Source organism: Acomys minous (genome assembly GCF_964271855.1).
Source record: "Acomys minous genome assembly, chromosome: 1".
Classification (NCBI taxonomy): Eukaryota; Metazoa; Chordata; class Mammalia; order Rodentia; family Muridae; genus Acomys; species Acomys minous.
In genome coordinates this window covers 81380347-81403530 of record NC_140483.1, presented here as the reverse complement: position 1 = coordinate 81403530, position 23184 = coordinate 81380347, and the positions used below count along the sequence as shown (strand labels likewise).

Here is a 23184-nt window from a genome sequence, read left to right as displayed (position 1 = left end):
GCTGCCATGTGGGTGCTGGGGATTGAACTCAGGTCCTTTGGAAGAGCAGCCAGTACTCTCAACCACTGAGCCTCTTCTCCAGTCCCCGAAATTCTGACTCTTAATACTAGCAAAATTACAACTATGAAGTTGCATCAAAAATAATTTTATGGTTGGGTTCACTACAACATGAGGAGTATTAACGTTTCTCTGTATTAGGAAGGCTGAGACCCACTGCTGTCCAGGAAGGAGCAGGGGACCCATCAAGGTAGCAAGTACCCGCAGCCTAGGAGAGGCCATCTGCTCTGTGCATCACAGAGGGATCTTTCAGCTGGATGGTGGAGATGGAAACACACTACTCTGGTCAGTTTTTTGTTTGTTTGTTGTTTGTTTGTGTTGTTTTGTTTCTTCATGGAGTGGATCTCAAAAGGCGCCAGATGTCAGACATGGTTTCCTAGACTGGCAGGGATAACTTCCTCCCCCATCTCCCTAGAATATATTAAGCTAAAAAAGCAGGAGACCTTATCTTTAGATTTCCCTGCGGTTACATGACATTAAAAGCTTTAGTTTTGTTTGGGGGGTGCTGGGGATAAGCCCTGGCCCTCATGCACTTTAGACAAGCAAGTACCTTACCACTGAGCCCGAAATTGGGTGTTAAGCTGTGTAATAGGGTGAACCCGGTAGTCTCTCTAGGCTTCTTTATAGCCCCTTGCACCTGCTCCTTCCTGCTCCCACCCTCCGCCCCCGCCCCGTTCTGTGTGCTTCCTTGTCCCCGTGGGCCTGTTCGGGTGCATATCCCATTGCCCATAGACAGGTTCCTGCCCTGGTTGGGCTAATGAACTTTCCGGGGAAGCCAAAAAGAACCCGCGGGGAAAGGCAACAGTCTAGACTCCTCCCTCCTTCCCTTGGTTCTAAATCCTGAGCCGCAGCTGGGTCACCACCTTGGCCAGCCGCTCTAGCCAGTGGTGCTCAGCCACTAGGTCACACCTGATCCCTCTCAGGTCCTGTTTCCGCACGCAGAAAGCAAGACGTCCAAGTGGTCGCTGCTCTACAGTGGGTTGAGGGCGCGTCCTTGCTTCCCCTCCTACACACCAGGAGGTTGGCAACTGGGGACTGATAGACAGACAGACGGACGTGCCGGCCAAGCTGCCGGGTGGGGTACGGGAGGGGGTGGAGCCGCCGGGGAGGGGCGGTCCGCGGAGGGGAGCTCAGCCTCCCGCCCCTTTCACTGCTTGGGTCTCTGGGGGTGACACAAAAAGCTCCCGCTCTGTGTCCAGCGCCAGGTAGTGTCGGGTCCCAGACACGGAGGGCGGTGGGGCAGGTGGAAGGCGCCGCCCGAAGCAAAAGAAGGAACAAGCTGGGAGCTGGGCTGCGGGAGGCGCTGCCGACACTCTGCCTAAGCTGCCCCGCAACCCAGGGCGGGAGGAGCAGGCGGCAGCCCGCCCTCAGCGAGCGTCCGGCAGAGCGCGGTGGGCAGCACGCGGACCCCCGGGATGCTGCCGATGCTGCTGCAGCCGCCGGCGGCGTAGCAAAGCCGAGCCCGCTGCCAAGAGAGGTCAGTGAGTTTCGGTTTGTTTTCCTCCTCTGTCCCCTCCCTGGTCCCGGGTGCAGAGGGGGCGCGCGGGGATGCCTATGCCCAGGGGAAAGCAAAAAGGGCAACGGTAGCCTGGGATACATTTGGGGGGTACCTCAGAGTATGATCGGGGTGGCCTATTTGGGTAAAGGAGTGTGGAGCCCGAGTGGCTTCCCCAAGGAGGTGGTCCCCGGAGTTCGGTTTCTCTCTGGCATTGCTTGAGTTGAGAGCGCGATGGGGCCATGGCAGCTGCCTCTGGTTACGCTGACTCTTGGGATGCCCCCTGGAGCTCTGGTCCGGGGAGCTCGCCTCATGCACGCGCGGCACGCGCCCTTGAGGCACGCGCATGTCCCTGCTATGCCCCCCAGCCTTTTCAAGCCTTGGGTCGTCCTCTCCAGTCCTGTCTTGCCTTCCTACTTCTCGATTCCTTGCTAGAAGTTGCCCCCAAGCCATTCTTGGAAAAAGGGGACCGAGTGAAGGGCCAGATTCCGGGGGTCTTTTGTGAGGACCCACGGGCCTGGGGCGCTTGATCCTGGAAGGACAGCCGCAGGACAATGCTAGCTAGACTTGTGGGGCGCTACTCCGATAGCATTGGTCCGGGATCCCGCCTACCATAGGGGTGTGGTGGTGGGGAGCTCTGCACAGATTTGGAAACAGTAGGGTAATTGACAAAACAGTAACAGTGACTTCATGAGGTGGTGGCTGGAGCAAGGAAAGGATGCTCCCAGATGCGGCTCTGGTGTGTGTGTCTGGGCGGGTGACTACATGCCCCACATTGCCAGCTTTATGGGTTTAACTAGTGTATTTTGCTAGCGTATCTTTGCCCTAAAATGATGCTATTCTCTCTCCTGACTCCTATCTTTCTGAGGGATTACTGTTGCTGGTGCCTGCTTTACCGCGGGAGAACTTGGGGGTGGGGGAGTCTGCAGAGGAGCCAGGAGGTGGTTATTTATCCGGGAGAGCCTTAATGACCACTCCGTGCCTTTCCAGCCATCCACCCCACATTCTTACCCACCCAGGACACCCACTCCTGTCCCAGTGGCCCTGGAGGGTGCTTGGATTTCTGTCTGTGCCACCCGTATCTAACCCTTACTGCATGTATTTCACTGCAGGCTGAACAAAGCTGGGTCTCAATTGCGCTTCCTGCTTGTCAGCCTCTTGCCTCCCAAATGCATATCAGTTCCATTTGATGTCATCACGCAGAAGGGGGTGAAAGGGACACGTGACAGATTCAGGTAACCACGATGATCTGGGTAACTGCCTGGGTGTCTCTGGGTCATTTGGGCCCACAGTGCTGACACAGGGTTGCCTGGGTGTTTCTGCTTCCATAGCATTTCCATTTGTGAGGGAGTGGGGGCTGCCGAAACAAACAAACACAATCTGTCCTACCTTAGGGACTTCATTTGAATGTCTTGTTCCACCAACATCACAAATGACTTCATTCTTTCCTTTGGAGAGGTCGCTGGGAGCAGCTTATATTGGAGCTGTATTTGTTCCACTGGGTGGTGTGAATTTTGATGCTATACACAGGCAATTGTACTAGAATGTGGGCTTGGATATGAGACGGTCTTTTGTCTACAGTAGGGATGACATTTAATGAAATTATGTGTGGGAAGGCTGAGGATTGTAAGGCTGATGAGAAGTTTGACCAGTGCTCAGTTAGGGCATTGGCTAAGCACAGAGGCCGTCTTAAGGAGGTAGAATTGTTTCTCTCCCATCCTTTCATTGTAATAGTATCTGTCATATCACCAACAGGGCGGGCTGGTGCTAAATTGCTGGGAGGTAGCAGAGAGGTTTGTTGGGAAGGAACATAAAGAACAGAGAGAAGATAGAGCTTTAGTTAAGTTTCCATTTATATAGACACGAACCATTAGACTCTCCTTCTACATTTTACCTTTAGGTTTTGGTTCCTTTCCAAAAACTCTGGCCTGTTCATTTCTTTCCAAGGATAATTCTGTTGGTATCAGCCTAACCAGATTGGAGATTAACTTGACAGAGTGCATGGAAGCCTCACCTTCAAATGTATCAGGACACACAACTCAACAGTGGCATGCTCTCTTAGAAGCCAGAGTCCTGGGTATCCCACACAGGGTAGATCCAGCTTTTCCTTATAGGAGGTCAGGTTGCTGAGGGCAATAGGTCCTAGGAGTTCTATTTATTTGTTTATTTGTTTATTTATATTTATTATAATGGTCCTGGGACTCCCTTTGCAGTAAGGACGATAGTGGATGCTCTTTACAGTTTTTTAAAATCCCAAATCCCTTTCAAAATAAAGTTTAAAAAAACTTGAGATATTTGCCATCCTGGTTTTGCTTTGAAAGGTGACTTTAAAACCAGGAGTGACACCAGTGTTAATCCTTCTACTGAAAGCTTGGGAAATCATTAGAAGTAGGGCAGTCATTTTGTTCTAGCTAGAGCAAAGGCCACTGCTTTGGCGAGACAAGATAACTAAAGTGGTGGTAGGATGAAGGTATTTTGACAAGTGATTTTCTGTCAGCAGTAATTCAGGGTGTGTCCTGGGTTACAGCAAGAAGAAAAACCACATGATGGGATAACAGAGAATGTAATAATGCGATAGAATCAAGGGTGTGGCTTTTTAATAGGAAAAAAAAAAAGCCCTCACAAACAATTTTCCACATAGGAAAACAACTGCCTGCACATGTAATTGCATGTCCAAGAACAAAGATAGCCACAGCGTAGTGTGAGGCTTTATTGTGATTTTTTAACCGTGTGCTGTGATAACTCATGAGGAGCCTCTTTTTCCTGGGGGTATGCAGAAGGGCGTTTAGCTCTAGGTTGGCACAGCTGGCCTCTGGGTCCCCTGCTTTTCTCAGACCTCACTTACCCACTCAGCAGATGTTCTTGGGCACTTAATAGATACGGGCTCTGTGAGAGGAGCCGAAGGCTGAGTGATAGGTAGACACACAGCCATGAATCACCCCCAGAGCGTTTACAGGGAGACAGAAAAACGGGGGCCTAATCAGAAGTGACAGAGATAAGGGGAGAGCGAGCTGGCCTGGACCTCTGAGGAGGCGCCCCGCAGCCTCTGCCTGATTGTCTTTTTCTTTTCTGACTTTGGACTCCTCGCTTGGTTTCTCCTTGACTGCTGAGGCTACCCCAGTAGAGGGAGGCTATTCTGTTTTCATTTCTTCCTGATTATCCTACCTGTACCGTCTCTGAAGGAGATGGTCAGCATTCTGCTGTGCATTAAGCTTGAAACCAGGCCTACGTTTCTGTATCTCCTGCTTTAGAAAGCAAATGGGGACAGGCAGACCTTTGTAAGGTTCTTTTCACACATTTTTAAGTATGTTGCAGATTTTGCTGCGGCATGGGGCACTCCACACATATCTATGCCCAAGAATTTTCTTTCCTTGGTTTGGGGAGTAGCTTGTCATTGCTCAGGCCCGAAATGATAGAGGCTTGATCCAGCTTGGTCCTATAGGATCCCTGCACTCAGGAAAGGAAATGACTCTCCTATCACTGAATCAGGACCATAACCCTGCCCAGAAGCTTGTTACATTGTTATAGTTCTAGACCCGCTCTAGGACCTTTTAAGCCACAAGCCAGTAGCCTTTGCATACAAGTGGGAAGAACTGGAAAAGCTGAGCTCTACTGGTGACAAAGGTTTGTTGTGCCAGGGGGCCTGGCTCAAGGCAGAGAAGGCATTTGCTGGCCGCCATGAGCAGTTATTGAATAAATCAGTGATCAATAATATCTTAAGGACTCTGGTCTGTGGACTGGAGAGACGGCTCAGCAGGTCAAGTGTGCTCTGTGTAAGCCTGAGGGCCTGCCTTTGCGTTCCCAGGACCCAGGTAAAGCTGAATGTGGGAGCACACATCTGGAATCCCAGCCTTCAAAGAACAAATGAAAAGGAGACAGGAAGAGCTCTGGGGGTTTATGTGCCAGGTAGCCTGCTGTGTGCATCGAAGAATGACAAAGAAATATTCTGTCAAGCACGGTAGAAGGCAATGCCTAACACCCAGCTCCTCTGGCCCCACATGTGCGACATGGTGCATATATACTTGCACACATGCATACACAGGAAGGTGAATTTATATCATGTGCATCACGAACACACACATTAAAAATATTGTTCTTCTCCAAACTGTTATTTACTAAAGGGCTAGTATATTTACTCATATGATTACATGCTAATTATCAAAGAAATATTGAGCAAATTTTCTTTATGACTACTTGCTAGTTTACTCTGCAGTGATAGGCCTGTAGTAATCTCTAAGGCAGATGCTGGCAAGTCACATGCTCAACATTATGTAACACATAAGTGTCCTTTGCAGACTTTTTCTCCCTTACCATCTGCTTCTTGTCTTAGACTTCCTGGTTTTGTTCAGAACAGCCCAGGATAGAAGAGGAGTGGCAGGTGGGCCTGGAGTCACCCAGAAGGTGACCTGCTATAGCAAAGTGCTCAGGAAAACAGAGCAGATCAGAACAGGCAGGGGTGGGCTTAGCATAACTTCTGTTGTTTTGATATTTAGAAAAAGCAGTTTTGCCAAGAGGCTTTTTCAGGTCAATGGATTTACAGGACACCCAGAGTGTTCTAGAACACCCATGTTTCTATTAACTACCATGTTGGCTATGAGGGTGGTAAGTGTTTAATCCTTCCCTGCCGTGCTTTCCATACAGAAAAGCTGGGTGCTATGGACCAGACCTTACAAAGGGAGCGGTCAACCTTGGCTGCTGCCAAAGAGAAATTGCTTTGGGATGAGCTGGGCACTTAAACATCGTGGCCCGCTTTGAGATAACCATGCACATAGATTAGAATTCTTAAGATTTGATATTTACTTTAAGGATGAACATACAATTTAATGGAATAGTATTGCTTTTGTCACCGTGAACTCATTTTCAAAGACAGCTCTTGTACACAGAAGCAACACAGTAACCTGAGTTAGCTTCTGAAGTCTCAGTAGCTTGAGCTAATGATGTGGAGACTACCCGTCCAGCCCTGCTTCACTTGAGTGCAAAGCTGGGAGGTGTGAGCCCAGGGGAAGATGGAGGGTGAATTGTTGAGGAGGCAGCTCCAGGGCTAGGCCAAGGGCAAACACAGTCTCGGTGAGCAAGCCCTATGCAACCCAACTTGAAGGACACTTGGGGAGCTTTCAAATATGTTTCTGTATTCTGTGACCGTTGTGATGCCTTTATGAAGTCAGTTGTTCAGGTGAAGGACACTTGTGGCAGAAATGAATGCTTCCTTGTACTTCCTGTCACAAAGTCACGAAGGAAGGAGAGGAAGGTATTGGTGTTCTGCCGCCTCTGGTGGCTCTTTTGTTGTGCTGTGGGACCCAGCAGTCAGCTGCCATGCCTTACATACACTTCAGGATTTTCTGTCTCTGATTATAGGTGTTATCATCAGATTTAAAGAAAACCGTATTCATATGATGAGCACTTCGTGGCTTTGGACACCCATGATGTCCTGCTAGATACTTCTAGCCACTGAGGCACCCACAATGGCTCTTTCTGGAGTTACAGAGGGCTGCTTGTGAGCAGCTGACATGGAGGGGCTGAGTCTGAAAAGACACCTTCCAGACTGCTTGGATTCGTGGTTCGTGCATAAATAAAACTCAGTGCGGGCAGCTGGCACGATGACACCCGTACTGACCTCACACAGCCTTCCAGACCTCATGCAGAGAAGGGGTGGGACCCAGCAGGCCGTGGTGGAGGAAGCAGCTGAAACTCAATCTAAAGACCCCAGGCCCTAGAAGGAGTCCTTCCTTCCTATTCTCATTCTCGCCATGGCTGGCTCGGCCCATTCCTGAGAGTGGGTAATCACATTGACTGACTCCTTACTGCGGGCCTGCTGATGAGATCTGGGTGACAGCTTTGCTAGGCCTGGTCACAGGGAGAACTTCAGGAGTAGCATTCCGTCCTGCGGCCTGACACGGTAACTGTCTCTTCTTGGTAGCAATCCCCATATCTCCCAACAGGGAACACTTATGCCTTGGCCTTGGCCTCAACCTTGTGATTTTGCTATCCCTACTCTCATGTAGAACAAGAGGACATTTTAATGGCCGCTCGCTCCCTTGATACTTTTGGGGTGGTTCCACTTTCCTTGTAGGAAGGAGCTTATATTCCTCTTTTCTCCTTTTGTTTCCGTTGGCTTGATCCCCAAAATTCCTTTCCAGTCTTCATTTTTGCTTACGTGTATGTACATGTGCACAGTTTTGTGTGTGCACTTGTATTGGAAGCCAGAGGACAGCTTATGTTATTCTATCTCAGGCACAATCCATATCTTTTTTTTTTTCAGATGGGGTCTCTCACTGGCCTAGGGTTCTCCAAGTAGGCTGGTTGTGAAGGGTGTCCAGCAAGTCCCAGGTCTCTGCCTCCCTGACCTTAGGATTATAGGTGTGTGCCACCATGCCAGATGCCTGGCCTTCCTGCATCAGTTCTGGAAGTCAAACTCAGGTTCTCATACTTCCGTGGCAAATAGATTTTACCAATTGTGCTATCTTCCAACCGTCTAATCTTGACTTTTTTGCTTGACTTTAAAACTCTACATTATCTGGGGTGGCTAGTCTGTAGTTTCCCCAAAGGCTTTTGGTTGCCTTTTTCTTGGTTCTTGTGCATTGTGTGGCCTCAACAGTCTTCCTTTTCCCTCTTTCCATCCTATTGCCAAAGTCTCACCTCAGATGTCTACTCAACACTTAACTGGGTCACTTTATCCCATAGTGATCCTTCATTGTCCCCAAAGTCCTCGGGAAAAATAGCTTTTGCTTTCTCAGTTCATCCAATCTCTTCATTCATTCGGATTCATTTGTTCACTTATTGATCCATTCATTTATTTTACAAAGAGCACTTAAGATGAAAGTGTCTTTCTGTTTAATTACTATATCCTAAAACTGTATCCAAACTAATTAGTATAAAGAGAGGTGCTTTAAAAAGACGTCCCAGGACGGCCTTTTCCGTTAAGCCCCATCTCCCCAGAGATCTAGTGCATGAGTTCCTAAAGCCATTTCCCTCCTGAGTCCTACCCAACAGTGAGTGATGGTAGCTGAAGTACACTTCCCTCTGAGGGCCACTGATATCTACAGCATCTTTTTCTTCAAAAGCTCCTTCAACATGTGGACTGCAGGAGCCTAACTCCACTTGGTTTTAGCCACTGTGTTTATGCAGAGGGTGTGATCAGTAAGTACCTTATTGTTGGTGAGTCTTTGACAACATAGGAGCTGATACTGACCTGCCACAAATGCTTTTCCCCTGCATTATTAAAGAAGGTTACAAAGAGGTTTGTTTCTAAAGGATAGCTCTGATTATACTAATAATGATTAAATATTGATGATTTACCAGGCTATCCTGAGCATATTAATATGATTGGAAGGTACAAATTCTAATTGTGGATCACCTTACAAAAATTGTTTTTTTTTTCAACCTCCATTTTCTCTTTACTTACAAATCAGTCAATCAACTAAGCAATCAATCAATCTTTTCCTTGGTGACACATTACAAGAAACACCAGGCCTTCCCATTTCACCAGTCTACTGTGCAAACAAGCAATGACTATACTTGATGACCTGAATAACAAGGCTGGCCACCTCGTCTCCTATCATAATTACCTCCGTTTGACCCAACTTCTTCTGATTCTAGAATACTCATTCATATGATTGATCATTATGGACAGTGTTATTACCACGGAGGGAAATATGTTTAGTTGCTGGGAGAAACTGGGCAGGAGTACATTCATACAAAAACATTCTAATTTAGAGGATAAAGAACGGAGCTGAGAGAAATGTCTCAAAACCCAGTCTATGATGTGATGTTCTTTGGCAGTTGTGTCAGTTGCAAATTGGTTTCTTTCAGGTTAATAGTGATCTGAGCCCAGGGGCCCCAGTAGAGACTGATGCGCCTAACAAGGACTATGTGTGGGGAGGACCTAGGCCCCTGCTCAGGTGTAGCCAAAGGCAGTTCCGTCTCCACATGAGTCCCCTAGTAAGAGGAGCAGGGCCTGGCCCTGCCATGGACTCAGTTGCCTGCTTTTTGATCTCTTACCTCTGGCACATTGCCTAACCAGACCAGAGAGAAAGAGGATGCAGGCAGTCCTGATGAGACCGGCATTAGTTGGTACGGGAGAAGGGCTCCCCATCTCTGACAACTAGGGGAGGTGGGAGGGGGAAGAGGGAGGTTGGGACCTGGAGGAGATGACAGATGGGCTAGGATTAGGATGTAAAGGGAATAAATTTTAAAAAATAGTGTGAGATTACCAATGGTTGGAGAACTAGACAAGGTGATGCTTGCGTTTAATTGCAACACTTAGTTATTTTCCCCTCGCCCTCATTCCATCTCTCTCTCTCTGTTATTCTCTCTCTCTCTCTCTCTCTTAATCTCTCTGTCTCTCTCTTTCTCTTTCTTCTCTTTTTTCTTTCCATTGTTCCTTTTCTTGAAATAAGGTCTCCTAGAGTCCACCCTGACCCCAAACTTGATATGTAGCTAAAGATGACCTTGAATTCATGTTCTTATCTACAGTCCAGCTGCTGGGACTATAGGTGTGTGCCACCTTGCCAAATTTATTTATTTATTTTACAGTTTGTCCAACCAAGGGAGGTCGAGGCAACAAGGATCAGGAGTCGGAGGTCAGCATCAGTGTCTCAGAGGGTAGCTTGAATTACATGAAACTGTAATTACTACCACAACAATGTACAGCAAACTAACACAATCGAACCAATCAATCACACAAAGAAACTAGGTTGGAGCATATGGAAACGTTAGTGTGTTTTGGGAAGATTTAGCCTTGTTGCATGAGGCTTGCTGCCCGTTCCGTAGAGAAGCAGCAGATGGCTTTGCCCTCTAGACTTAGCTAGACTGAATGCCCTCTATCCACTCCTGTCCATGACACTGACACTTCAGAACCTCTGAGAGAGGGCTAGCCTTATCTAGACTGAGTGCACTCTGTCCAGTCCTGTCTGTGACACTGACATTGCAGAAACCCTGAGGTAGGCTCCCTCTAGGTGAATGCAACTAACACTTGAGACATTGAACACCAGTGAGTAAGCCACATATTGAATAAATAATTATGTTTCTTCAAATATTGGCTGCTTGTTCCTTATAGTATGATTCTAACAAATGTCTTTATATTGTTACAGTTTAATGTATATATGTAAGTCATAGTATTTTTGTAAAGCCAAAGCTAAAGTGGAAGAGAGTAAAAGAAATACGTCTAATACTATTCTCCCAATTCTTGGTTTCCGTCCATGTAGTCTGCATGGTCTTACTCCAGTGGAGTGGTTAGAAATATGGAATTTTTAAAGGGTAGTGACATTGATTTGACCTTGAATAACTAAAGTCAGCCTGAGCGTTGGGTTCTTCATCTTAAAAATGAGAGAGAATCAACCTTCTTGAATTGTGAGAGTAAGACAGAGAGAATATTGAGAGAATCTGTAATATGCAGCAAGGACTAAATAAATGGCAGCTAGTGTTCATCATCTGCCACCTACCGTTGGCCAAGCCTGCTCTAACCAGTAGGTAAGCTAGCCTAGGACATAACTGATGCTGAATAATTAGAGCCACAGTATTTACAGCAGGATTCCCTTTGTGCATCATTGTCAGCGAGACCTTAGCATTAGAATATCACAGCATCTTCACGGCATTTTTCTTAAGTGGTTTGTAGTTTCAAAGGCACGACTTCCCAGGAGGACGCTGGAGCCAACTAGAAGCAGCTGGAGGCAACAAGACTGAAAAGAGGGTGAAAAAGCCAGGAGCTGCCCAAGCTGACTTAGAACACCACCTCCTTTCTTGTGCAGTGACACTTTCTAAGCTAAGTGAAAGACACCTGAGAAAGATCTTGTTAGAGTTGGTAGAGTCATTGCTTGGGCTTGCAGTCCTAACAGGCTAGGCTCTTTTACCATCCTCAAGAGGCCAGTTAAAGAGATAAGCAATAGAGGCCAGAGAGATGGCTCAGCCAATAAGAACATTTCCTGCTATTACAGAGGATCCTGGTTTGGTTCCCAGTACCTACATGGCATCTCAAAACCATCTGTAACTGTTCTAGTGGATTCAATGCCTTCTTATCTCCATTAGCACCAGGCACATTGACACACACACACACACACACACACACACACAAACAGAGAGAGAGACAGAGAGACAGAGACAGAGACAGAGAGACAGAAAGAGAGAGAAAGAGAGAGAGGCAGAGACAGAAACACACACACACACACACACACACACACACACACACACACACAGAGACAGAGACTAAGACAGAGATAGAGACAGAGACAGATACCCATACACATATAAAATAAATAAAAACCCTAAAGAGACAAGCAGTAGTGAAAAGCAGAGAAAAGAGATTTACTGTGGGCACACTGGGAAGAAGGACAGATAAAGAGGTTCTGTGACCCCAAAGTCCATCTTTAGGATGCTGACTTGAGGTTTAGGTTCAGCTAGAGGGCAGAGCTATAGAGAACCAAGCAGTCCTAGTCCAGGTGTGGTCTTGCCCATCACTGACCCCCTCATTGCCTCAGCTCCAGCCTTTTCTGCAGTGGGATCTGACGGTTTGTCAGCACTCTGTGAAATCTCTTCCTGGGAGGCAGTTCTGCACCCAGCATCAGCTTATTCCATACTTTGGTTTGAGAATCTTGGGGGAAATTGCAAGGCCTTGGGACCACTGTTTCAGTAGTCTGATAGTCAAAGGAAGGGCCCAAGAGAAGACATTGTGTAATAAATCTGCTCTTGTCAGAACTTTATTAGTCTGTCCCTTTCCTGGGGTCAGATTTCTTGTACAGACTTGGCCCCGTGTTGTGTCTATTACAGAGGAACGCCTAGGTGACGGAACTTCTTCACTTTCAGATAAACAGTCACAAGGAAACTTGGACTAATTGTCTATGTAGAAATTCTGTTGTGCACTGTGGTTCTTCCTTGCCATCTTGAAACAGGCATGTGGGCATTTAACAAGCTTGGGGCTGAGGAAGGAGATGAGGGGAAGAGGTTAGCCCAAGAGACCGGGAAGGCGGGGCTGACTTTGTTAGCTCCTTTGCCTAGGAATCTACATTTTGGAATGTTCTTTATTCTTGCTGTTACTGTTTTGTTTTGTTTTAAAGAAAAGACTCTTTAATGGAGACAATGCAAGTAGGCCATTAATAAGTATACAAATATACACTAGAAATGTAAAGCTAATGAGTTGTTTCAGAAAGAGCCCTCAACAGTTGCTGCTGCTGAGCTAGACCAGGCTGTTGTCCAAGGCTAGGTCCACAGTAGGCACTTAGTGAAGACTTGTTGGAATCAGTCAGGTCTTTTAAAAACGCTCTATAGAAAGAAGGTATAGAGCCTCTTAAACCTGAGGTCCTGGTCAGGATGCCTTTGCTGATCACACTGTCAGTGTTGAGCCAGTCCTCACTGGGTCCCTGGTAATTTGAAGGGTTTATATCTACATGTACTCTGCTGTCTTGGTGCAATGGCATCTGAGGTATATTTAGGTAGGAGTCTGTGTTCTTTGCTTTTTCTTCTTAGGAAATCACATAATCCCGACAGACAATTGAATTGCCTTGTCTTTTGTTTGAAGCTCAGTTGTTTCTGGAACTCGCCCAATGTTATAAACATGACAGAAACGTAGGCTGCTCTGGAGATGTTATGTGCACAAGACCTTGTGCTCCCTTCCCAAGGATTCCAGAGGGGCATTGTGACACATCTTCTGTAGCACCTGGGGGTAGGGAGGTGAGCAGAACTGGCTCTATGCTCTAGTATTTCTTGGGAGGAAACTGCTAAGGCATTTAATCCCACAGTTTCTCCTAGTATTTATCTGATGCCTCAGATGATAACCTCTGTGTTATCCTGTAACCCTGGGAAAAATAGTTGTTCATCCAAGGCTACTATGTCATTGCAAGCAGAGTCTGCATCAGATTGCCAGACACTGTAATTAGTGTGTTGGTTCTCTTTTTTAGGCCTCATGCATGCTGCATGGGAGGTAGATATTAGGCATGGAGGTCATTTTTTCCCCTGTGGAACCAACAAGACACGAGGTTCACTGTGTATTAGAAAGCTTGGTTTCTTTGTTCACTTTTACCTCACCAAAAGTAAAAGGCAAATTAGCTTGCCCATGCAAGGGGAATCTTGGGCGAACACAATGCTGAATAGTCTTTCTAAGTGCAAAATTCTTTTATTTATTTATTTATTTATTCTTGTTACATATCAATGGTTAAGTGCAAAATTCTTAATGCTAGTTTGGTTGGTAGTTTCCTTTTCTTTCAACGGTAAAGCCAGGTCTATTAAAATTAACTGCTCATCAGCCCTTAGGTTTTCTAACAAAATAATAACTAAGATATTTGAGAATTACGTCCTAAGGCAGTCACACTGCCTTACAGGGTGCTTGTTAATTTGGCATTGAAAATATCTTCACTAAGAAGGAAAAAAACCTCACCCATGTTGGGTTGCAGATTCTATTTCACCCGGTGTGGAGACTGCCCTTGGAGGGTTCCAAACTTCTCTCTCTATTGTGTCTCATAGAATGCAACATTCTCTCATGGCCATATCTAGCCAGCAATGGCAATTGAAAAGGAGATGCCATCTAGCCAGTGTAGATAGAATCCCTTGAAAGTTAGGAGGGCGGCACTGATCAGTTTCAAAGCGTAAGCTTGCGTTAGCCAGGGCTGCTTGCCTCGCCTTTTCTTTGCTTTCCATATGGAGTGACACCACGAAGTTCTCTTCCTTGAAGGTCAGTGTGGCTTGATCTAGACCCCAATCTTGCAAAGGGGTTGCCTGCTTGCCATCCAGATCCCCCCTCTCTCCCTGGGAACTGCTTGTCCTGTGGCCTATCCAGGCCTCTTACCTCATTTATTTTCCTCTTGAGATTCTGATTTGTAAAGAAACAAATGTCTTCCTTTGATGAGGCTTTTCATATTAGGTAACTTGTGGTGTTCCATATAACCTTAATAGTCAAATAGACTTTGTCTTTCGAAGTTCATCAGAGAAAGGTAGAAAGGCAATGATTAGAGGGAGGAATATTGAGAGAAGCCAAGATGAGGGTAAAGATAATCATAGAAATATAAATTTTTTTTTAAAGTTTAGTTTTACTTGCAAAGCCAGAAACACCTGCTGTTTATATGGTGATTTTGGCTTCATATTACAGGTATTTTGCTCAAAGCACACTGAAGTTGCTCACTGATCATGTCCACCAAATGATGTGGTAGGCAATCAGATATTTTTCTTTTCAAACATGTAGAGTTATGAAATTCATTTCATAAAATCCGATAGACGATAGGGGCGGCAGCTGTAGCGTAAATGTGAAGCTGCTGTCTATTCTGCTCTCCAACTTGAGTTTACAGTGCTCGAAGCCCTGTTTGTCTGCGAGGCTTGAATTCGGAGAAGTCAAATGCCTTGGCCCAGGATACATGGTAGGCTCATGTGCAAGCACCCTGTGATCCTGGGTGATGTTGTTATATGTGTCCTGTTTTGTGTGTGCGCCATGTACATGTATGCATATGTGAGCATGTGTGTGGGCACCAGAGGACAATCTCAGGTGTTGCTCTTCATATGCCATCCATCTTTTTTTTTTTTTTGGTTGTTGTGAGTTTTGTTTTGTTTTGAGACACTGAAAGTCACCAAGTAGACTAGGTGGCTGGTTAGCAAGCCCCAGGGACTCTCCTATCTCTAGTCCCCAGTGCTGTGCTTTCACGTGTACATCACTGTTCCTGGATTCTCAAGGCCCATTCTGAGATTCCTTTCTGGCTCGCGTTGCTCTCAAGGAAAACACTTTCTTTCCTGAGCTCTCTGCATAGCTCTCGCCTATCCCCTTAGCCACACTGGTGGGAGCCATGCTTAAAACTGAGACCAGGGATTGGAAAGGGAAATTCAGAAAAAGATGCCACCCAGTTTAGTAAAAGAATCAGAGGTCCACGTGAGTTTTGGGGGGACAGTTGTGTATGGTTTGGATTTTCTATTTGCCTGAATCACTCTGCTGTTGGCAAGAAAGCCATCTCTGGAAACTTGGTGTTAATTTCTTTCAGGAGATTGGCAGTGAGCTCCACTATTACTTGAGCATTGACTGTGCGGGGATGTTCCTGTGAAGTCTAGTGGTGTGACCTGTTTCTAGAAGGGCCACTTTCTGAAAGTCGGTGCTTGTCACTGTGTAAGAGTCATTCAGATGCCCAAGCCTGCATCTTTCTTGAACGCAGTAACCAAACCCCACGTGTGAGCAGAAAAGCATTTTTCAACCCTTTTCCTGCTGTTGCCTCTCATACCTAGAGTCAGAATGTCTTGTCCTTCGACATCTGTGTTCCTTGATTCGTGCAGTTCCCTTGGAGGCTGAGGAGAGCTATAGGATGTGCCTCCTGGAAGCTTCAGGCCCATCTCACCCATCCGTAGGCCTCCTCCCAACTCGCACAGGCAGAATCAGCTTCCTTCCATTTGGAGCTCTGCATCAGGTTGTCAGGCCTGCTCCCCTGTGTGTTCTGAGACTGTTAGAAGCCTTGGCTTCATAGGGAGTTCAGGTGGAGGACCAAGAAGATGAGGGAGCACTGCTGATGTGGGTTTGCTGGGATTGACTAGTGGGAAGTGATGACGGACCTGGATGTGGACACTTGTGTGATGCAGGAGACACCGTGGGATGCCACTGAGCTCAGCATTTCAATGGTGGAAACACCCACCTGTGCTGTGGGATGTTTAGCAATGTCCATGGATTCTACTTACTAGGTGCCATTGTGAGACAATCAGAGAAATCTCTAGACATTAGCAGATAAAATTATCCCCAGTTGAGAAGCTCATATTAGACCCCCCTTTCTTGTCATTATGGGAGTAATATAGCTATGAGATAAAGCTTAGACGGGGGAGTACCTTTTTTTTTTTTTTTACAACCATCCTCCTTCTGACCCATTGGTCAGTTGTTGAGGGTCAAGGAAGGTTTCTGAGTCCCCAATATATGATGGATAACAGATAGAAGAAGCTTAGGTGCCCAAGTGACTGTGTGGTACAGAACCCCTAATATTCAGCTGCTTAGAATGCAACGCAGAAAAGAAATTAAATCATCCTTGCTCCAGGTCACTGAGATTGGAGTACTTGCCTCCAGACACCCTGATGCACCTTCCCTGAACCTTCATATGAGGGACCTCCCTGCTGCATCTGGGCCAGCATTTCAGGCCTGAGGCAAAGTTGGGACTTCAGCCATCATGGGAGAAAGTCAGATTTTTTTTTGTGTTTGTCTTATGTAGTATTGGACTTCTTACTATAATTCTCATAATTTCTGTATTCTTTCTAAAATTAAGATGATAAAATGAGTTTATTATTCCTACCAATGAAATCATTTGAGAATATCAAGTACTGAGCTGTATGGACTTCGTATAAAAAGAAAGAAAACATAAAATTTACTAGCTGTTTTGCTCTTGCCCTGGGTATATGAGTCTGTAGTTTGAGGCCAAGTTGAGACACTTGTGGCAGTGTGTGTTCAATGTATCTTAACATTCCGGGGGGAGGGGAGTGACAGATGTTGATGTCCTGCAGTTACAGCTGTTAATTAACCACACCATTAATAAATGAATCACTGTGTAACATGAGCATCTTTGAAGCAGACCCTTCTATGCTCAGTCCAGCTAAACAATGCGGATTAAAAATCCGGGCTCAGAAGCTTGCTTACCAGCATAAACTCAGTGCACAGTGCTGGATTTCTTTTGGAGCAATTATCTGTGCTTGTGTTTTTGTAGAATTGTTGTCCAAAATATGTAAGTCAAATGGTTTCCTTGGGCTCCCATCTGGATGAAAACAATGGAACGGTTTGTAAGAGACAATGGCTATTTGTGTACTAGACTTTCGGTTGCTGAACTGTTTGTGACTTGGAACCTCATGTGACTGCTCTGTGGATCGGATCCGGATCCAATCCATTCTCCAGAGAACCACTCCAGTGAGTATCACCTTCCCTGTCTATCACAATCTTTGGCAGGCAACAGAGCACAATCAGACTTGATAACAATACAGTGGAGTCTCTTTCTAGTAACAGTGTTGCTAGACATCCGGCCTCCCAAATGCCTATATTTATCCATTGAAAACATTTCCACATCAGTAAAGTAAAAATAGCTAACCTTGATAGTACCAGTTACATGTGATAGTCTGTGTTTTGTAGGCATTTAAACCTCATGAGAGTCCGAGAAAGTTGTGTTAGGACCTCTGATGAAGAAAGTCAGGCATAGAGGTTAACTGGCTCTCTATGGTCACAAAGCTGCTATTCAAACTCAAAGGCAATGGCTCTAGAGTTGTAGCTACGTGGTCCTGTTGCAGAATGCTGCCTCAGCCTTCTCTGTCCAGGGATCTGTAGCTCTGTCTCTTTAACTAATACCTGGGTGTGGAGATCGAGACACTTTTGGTGTTGCCGCTTCCTTTGTGTGTGGGCTCAGATAGTTTCCCAACTTGGCTGATATTTTTTTTGTGTCACATACTCCATTACATTTCATGTCAGAAGGTTCTAAGTTATCAAGGTGATTTGACTGTTTTTATTGCAGGCAGGTATCTTGCAGGAGTAAGAATGTGGGCACACAGGACGCAAATGTCAGGTGGCGGTGGATGAAGTGATGACAGTTTGGAGTGAGATGGGGCAGGGGGATGACTTCTTGCCAGAGGATTTGGGGAGGCTTTCTGAAAAAAAAAAAGATCTGATGTCCTTTGGAGACTAGGTCATAATTGTCAGGATGTATGGGTGGGTGGGGAAGGCATTTCTGGGGCAGTAGCAAAATCAGCAGCAGTAGGGAGGTAGGAGAGGTCGCTTCTTATTCTCTGGACAGCAGATGGGCTGTATGGGTGGAACACGGAGGGTGCAGTAGAGACACATAAAAAAGGAGGAAGACAGTTAGTGAGAACACGAAGATATGTTTTGCGTCAGGAGGAAGAAGTGTGCATTCCAAATGGAAGGACAAAGACGAGAGAAGCCTTGAGGCCCACAGAAGTATAGTGAAGGCCTGAGCTCAAGGGAGGCCGGTAAGAGTGGGAAGGATGAATGCGCACCCTGGGTCCTCAGAGGTGAAACTCATAGACTTTTGTAGCATGGTCCAATGGGACAAAGCAGGTGAATGGATTTTCTTATTTTTGGTCAGAGTTACTGAATGGTTGATGGTGACAAATTCCAGTTAAGGACCAGATTCAGAGGAATCAGTGTTGACCTTGGAGACAGCATTGAATAAAGAGGTCAGCTGGACCTGGGGGAGCCCATCTCCGAATGGCCACATGACTAAGGCTGGGCCATGTTGCCAAAGTGAGGACTCCCTGGGACGTTGTCCTTAGAAGGACACAGGTCACAAGCCGACAGGAACAAAGGAAGCAATGTGTTTGTTTTTGTTTTGTTTTGTTTTCAAGAAGAGACTATTTGCAGGCACAGAAATGAATGGTGTTCTGTTGAAGTTCTAGGACAGCTTAGTTTATATTTATTGCTACCAAGTTGATTATGATTTCTCCCGGATTTAAAATACTTAAAATTTTTTCTGGACTGTGCATAAAAGTAGATCCTCTAGAAGCCTGCCTGGTGCCTAGGGAATCTAGTGGAAGGTCCCCTCACCACACAAACTGATTAACTTTCCAGTCCCTGGACAATGCCCAAGATGTTGGCTCCTAAGTAGCCCTTTGCCCTTTACTCCTCTGCCCTATGCAAATCCTAACTCTTCTCTCAGTTATCCCTTCAGAGGATACCTCTAAATTCGTGTTGACGTTCAGCTGGTTCCACCATCCAGCAGGCTTTAGTGTTGCCCTGTGCATACCCAGCTGCTGACAGCAGTGACAGATGTGGGTTCTTTGAATGCTGTGCCTGGCTGCTACATCTGCACACTCTTTTACTGTTAAAAGCATGGAATACTGAATTTCTACCTAGTTTCAAATCTCCTTAAGGACTGTAGTAATCCCATGGTTTTTTGTTTGTTTGTTTGTTTGTGATGTTCCTCCACACTGCTTTGGATATGATATGTGCCATGTTGCTAGCTGACGGCTGTATCACCAAGAAAATCTTTTATCTTTTACAGCATTTAGTCGGTATGTGGTCAGAAGTGTAATGTGTTGGTTATTACCACTGGCTTAGTTAAATGTGTTTACTACTTAGGATACATTGATGTGTAGACCTCCCCGCTCCAGTGTGTGTATGTGTGTATGTGTGTGTGTGTGTGTGTGTGTGTGTGTGTGTGTGTGTGTGTCTACTATAAAACACAAGGCTTTAAGTATGCTAAGTTGGTCCTCTGTCAGTGAACTGCTCCCTTAAAACTAACCTTTGTATAATCAAACCTTACTGTGTAGAATGTAAAAGGAGCAAATGATGGTCTGAGGAGACAGGTCAGTCAGTAAAGTGCTTGCTATGTGAGCATAAAGACTGGAATCTCATCCCCAACATCCGTGCAAAAAGACCGGTGAAGCGGCATACATTCATAGTCACAGCATGGGAAGGTAGACATTAGTAGATCCCCAGGGCTCATGGGCTTGCCCGCCTAGCTGAATCTGTGCATTCCCAACCAAGACAACCCCTGTCTCAAAACCAAGGTGGATGGAGTTCTGAGAACTGACACTTGAGGTTGATCTCTAACCTTCCCAAACATGTCCACGTCCATGTCCATGCATGTGTACCTGCATGCGCGCACGCGCGCACACACACACACACACACACACACACACACACACACACACACACACGATGCAAATGGCAGTGGTAGTCCCAACCAGGTTTTAAATAAGGAGACTGTAAGTTTTGAATAAAACTTCAAACAGTAAGTGACTTTGGTATTTGTACTTTTAGAAGTTAAAAATTAACTAATAGGTACTAAATCCCAAGCATTTTATGAAGTCCTCTAAGTATTTTCCACTTGGATTGTCATAGTAGTTTATAAATAAGTTATATATTTTTAAATATTTTCATGAATTCTTTGAGAATTTCATACAATGCCCTCTGACCAAAGTTTAGCCCCTACCTCAACTCCTCTCTGTCTTCTCTTCTATGTCCACCCAACTTTAAATTTTCTTCCTTATTTTTTCTCTGTCAAGTCCAGTTTGTGTTGTCCAACTCTGGGGAGTGGGGCTGGCTCTGGAACATGGTCGAGCTACCAGGCAACTAAAGAAAACTGACTTTCAGGGTGGAGATTGTGTGCCTAGTCTTACTGTATCTTGATATGCCATGTTTGGTTGACATCCTTGGAAGGTCTGCTCTTTTCTGAAGGGAAAGAGAGGAGGAGTGGGTCTGCGGGTGAGGGGAGGTTGGAGAGAGGGACTGGGAGGATAAGAGGAAGCCGAAACTTCAGTCAGGATGTAATATATGAGAGAATAAATAAGAAAGAAAAAACGTAAAACTAGGAAAAGAAAGGAAGCAAGCAAGCTGACTTTCCCTGCCCCGGAAGCTATCAAATGTTGATGGCTTCTCAGCTAGTGGAGGGATTTCATGGCCACCTCCCTGTCTCTGCACTCCCATTCTGGGATTCTTTCTAGCTTGAACTTGCACAGATCTTGTGCAACAAACTTCCCTGTTGTGTGCCTATCCTTGAGGTTATCTACCACCTCTGGCTCTAACAATCTTTCCTCCCCTCCTCTGTGAAGATCCTTGAGCCTTGCGAGGTGGAGCACGTACATTCCACTTAGGGCTGAGCACTCCATAGTCACTTATTCCATGACCTATGACCAGTCAAAGGTCTGTTTGTTAACTACTGTCTTCTGAGAAGAACAGGTAGAAAGCACAACAATTGCTCCAATTGTTCTAGAAAATGAGAAAAAAATTACAAGGATGGAAGGCCTGGACCATATCAGGAATAACGCCAGTAGGTTATTGGTTCTTATGACACCATGGTCTTTGCAGAAGTGGGGTTAGGTAAGTTGCTATGCAAACATGATGATTTGAGTGTGTAATCTAGCACCCACCTAAAATATTGGATGTGGTGGCATGCAGCTGTAATCCTAGAACCAGGAAGAAAGAGACAACTAGGGCCTGGGGGCCTGTTGGGCAGGCAACCCATCTAGTCAGTTAGTGACATCCATGGTTCAGTGATAAACTCCATCTCAAAAAAAAAAAAGAGGTAGAGTCCAGAGGAAGGTATCCATGCTGATCTTGTTCCAGCCACCCTCTGATCTAGTAATAATAGCCTTGTAATTAGTTATCTTACTGTGGCTATTTTGTTTTTACACCAGAAGTTCATCTGGAAATGATAGTGCAACAAATAGCTGCTAGAGTCATGATGGCAGTAATTACATCAATGACATAATTGTGGAAGTAGCAAATGATGAGGCTATTTAGAGGGAAGTCCACTTCAGTAGAGTAGCAAATACTTTCTGAATGCAGGGCAAGCCAGAAAGGAAAGAGGCTCAATTACTGATTTGTGGGATATGAAGATGGGTGTGTTTCACGAATGTTTCAGAGAAAAAATTAGATTGGGCAGGCTTAATTCAGAGTTCTTTTTTAAAATTTTATTTTATTAATTTATTCATATTACATCTCAATGGTTATCCCCTCTCTTGTATCCTCCCATTCCTCCCTCCCTCCCATTTTCTCCTTACTCCCCTCCCCTATGACTGTGACTGAGGAGGACCTCCTCCTCCTGTATATGCTCATAAGGTATCAAGTCTCTTCTTGGTAGCCTGCTATCCTTCCTCTGAGTGCCACCAGGTCTCCCCATCCAGGGGACATGGTCAAATATGAGGCACCAGAGTATGTGAGAAAGTAATATCCCACTCTCCACTCTACTGTGGAGAATGTCCTGTCCATTGGCTAGATCTGGGTCGGGGTGTGAAGTTTACGGCCTGTATTGTCCTCAGCTGGTGCCATAGTTTGAGCGGGACCCCTGGGCCCAAATCTGCCTATTATAATGTTCTTCTTGTAGGTTTCTAGGATCCTCTGGATCCTTCAACTTTGCCATTCTCCCATGTTTCTCTCATCTAGAGTCCCAATAGAAAAAAATATTTTATTAGACATTGCTGAGGTCCTTAGCTCTGATACTGAGTTTTGTTCAAATACTGTTGGTCTCCGGAGTCTTTGTTGGCCCCAGTGGGACTTTAGCCATCAGCTCTGCTGCTCTTCTGGACTCAGAACTCATTTTGTGATCTCCTTCACAAAAAGACTAACTCTTGCTGTGAACAGGTTAAGAAGTCAGGTTATCTATACCTCCTAAGCACACTGTTGCCATTTACAATCGTTGAGAAAGCCTGAGACAGGAAGGATTAGCTTGGTAGATTGAGTACTCTGCAGCCCCAAGGTGAACTTTGAATTGTTTTTCAGGGAACAAGACATTCTGTTTGTGGTTCAGGAATACAACCTGACCCTTTGATGGCTCCAGGTCATATGCCATCAGCCAAAGCTCTGCCTTGCAGGCTGCTGGGGAACACTGTGGATTTTGCCATTATAGCCTCAGTCTTTGGCCTGGGTAGATGGCTCAATTGGTAAAGTGTTTAGTGAACAAGAAAAAGGACTTCAGTTTGATTCCCAGAACCCAGGTAAAAGATTTGGGCATGGGGACATGCCCTTGTAATGTAAACATTGCAGGGAGGCGGGGGATGGGGTGGGGTGGAGGGCGGAGGTAGGGGGACAAGTGGGCCTCATTAGCCTCCGAGCCTGACCAAAACTTCAAGCTCCAAATCCCACTGAGAGACGCTTTCTCAAAGCACTACATAAGTAGCACCCTAGGCTGACCTCTGACCTCCACATACACGCATACTTTAGTGCACACACGTACACACAATTCACATTCATTGTGTTA

At 45.7% G+C, this 23184-nt stretch overlaps 1 protein-coding gene across 9 annotated transcripts in view; it reads left to right on the top strand.

Annotated features, from left to right (window-relative positions):
- Positions 1–806: 806 nt before the first annotated feature.
- The window catches only part of RNF152 (ring finger protein 152), a 77335-nt gene continuing 54957 nt past the window's right edge, over positions 807–23184 (top strand). The window contains exons 1-4 of one of the 9 annotated variants that reach the window (XM_084785401.1): positions 838–1534; positions 2665–2787; positions 10085–10153; positions 17191–17387. The gene's annotated coding sequence lies outside the window, so the exon portion shown is untranslated. Of the gene's footprint in view, positions 1535–2664; positions 2788–10084; positions 10154–17190; positions 17388–23184 lie in introns of all 9 variants that reach the window. The other 8 variants (XM_084785405.1, XM_084785404.1, XM_084785400.1 and 5 more) reach the window with 8 other exon arrangements.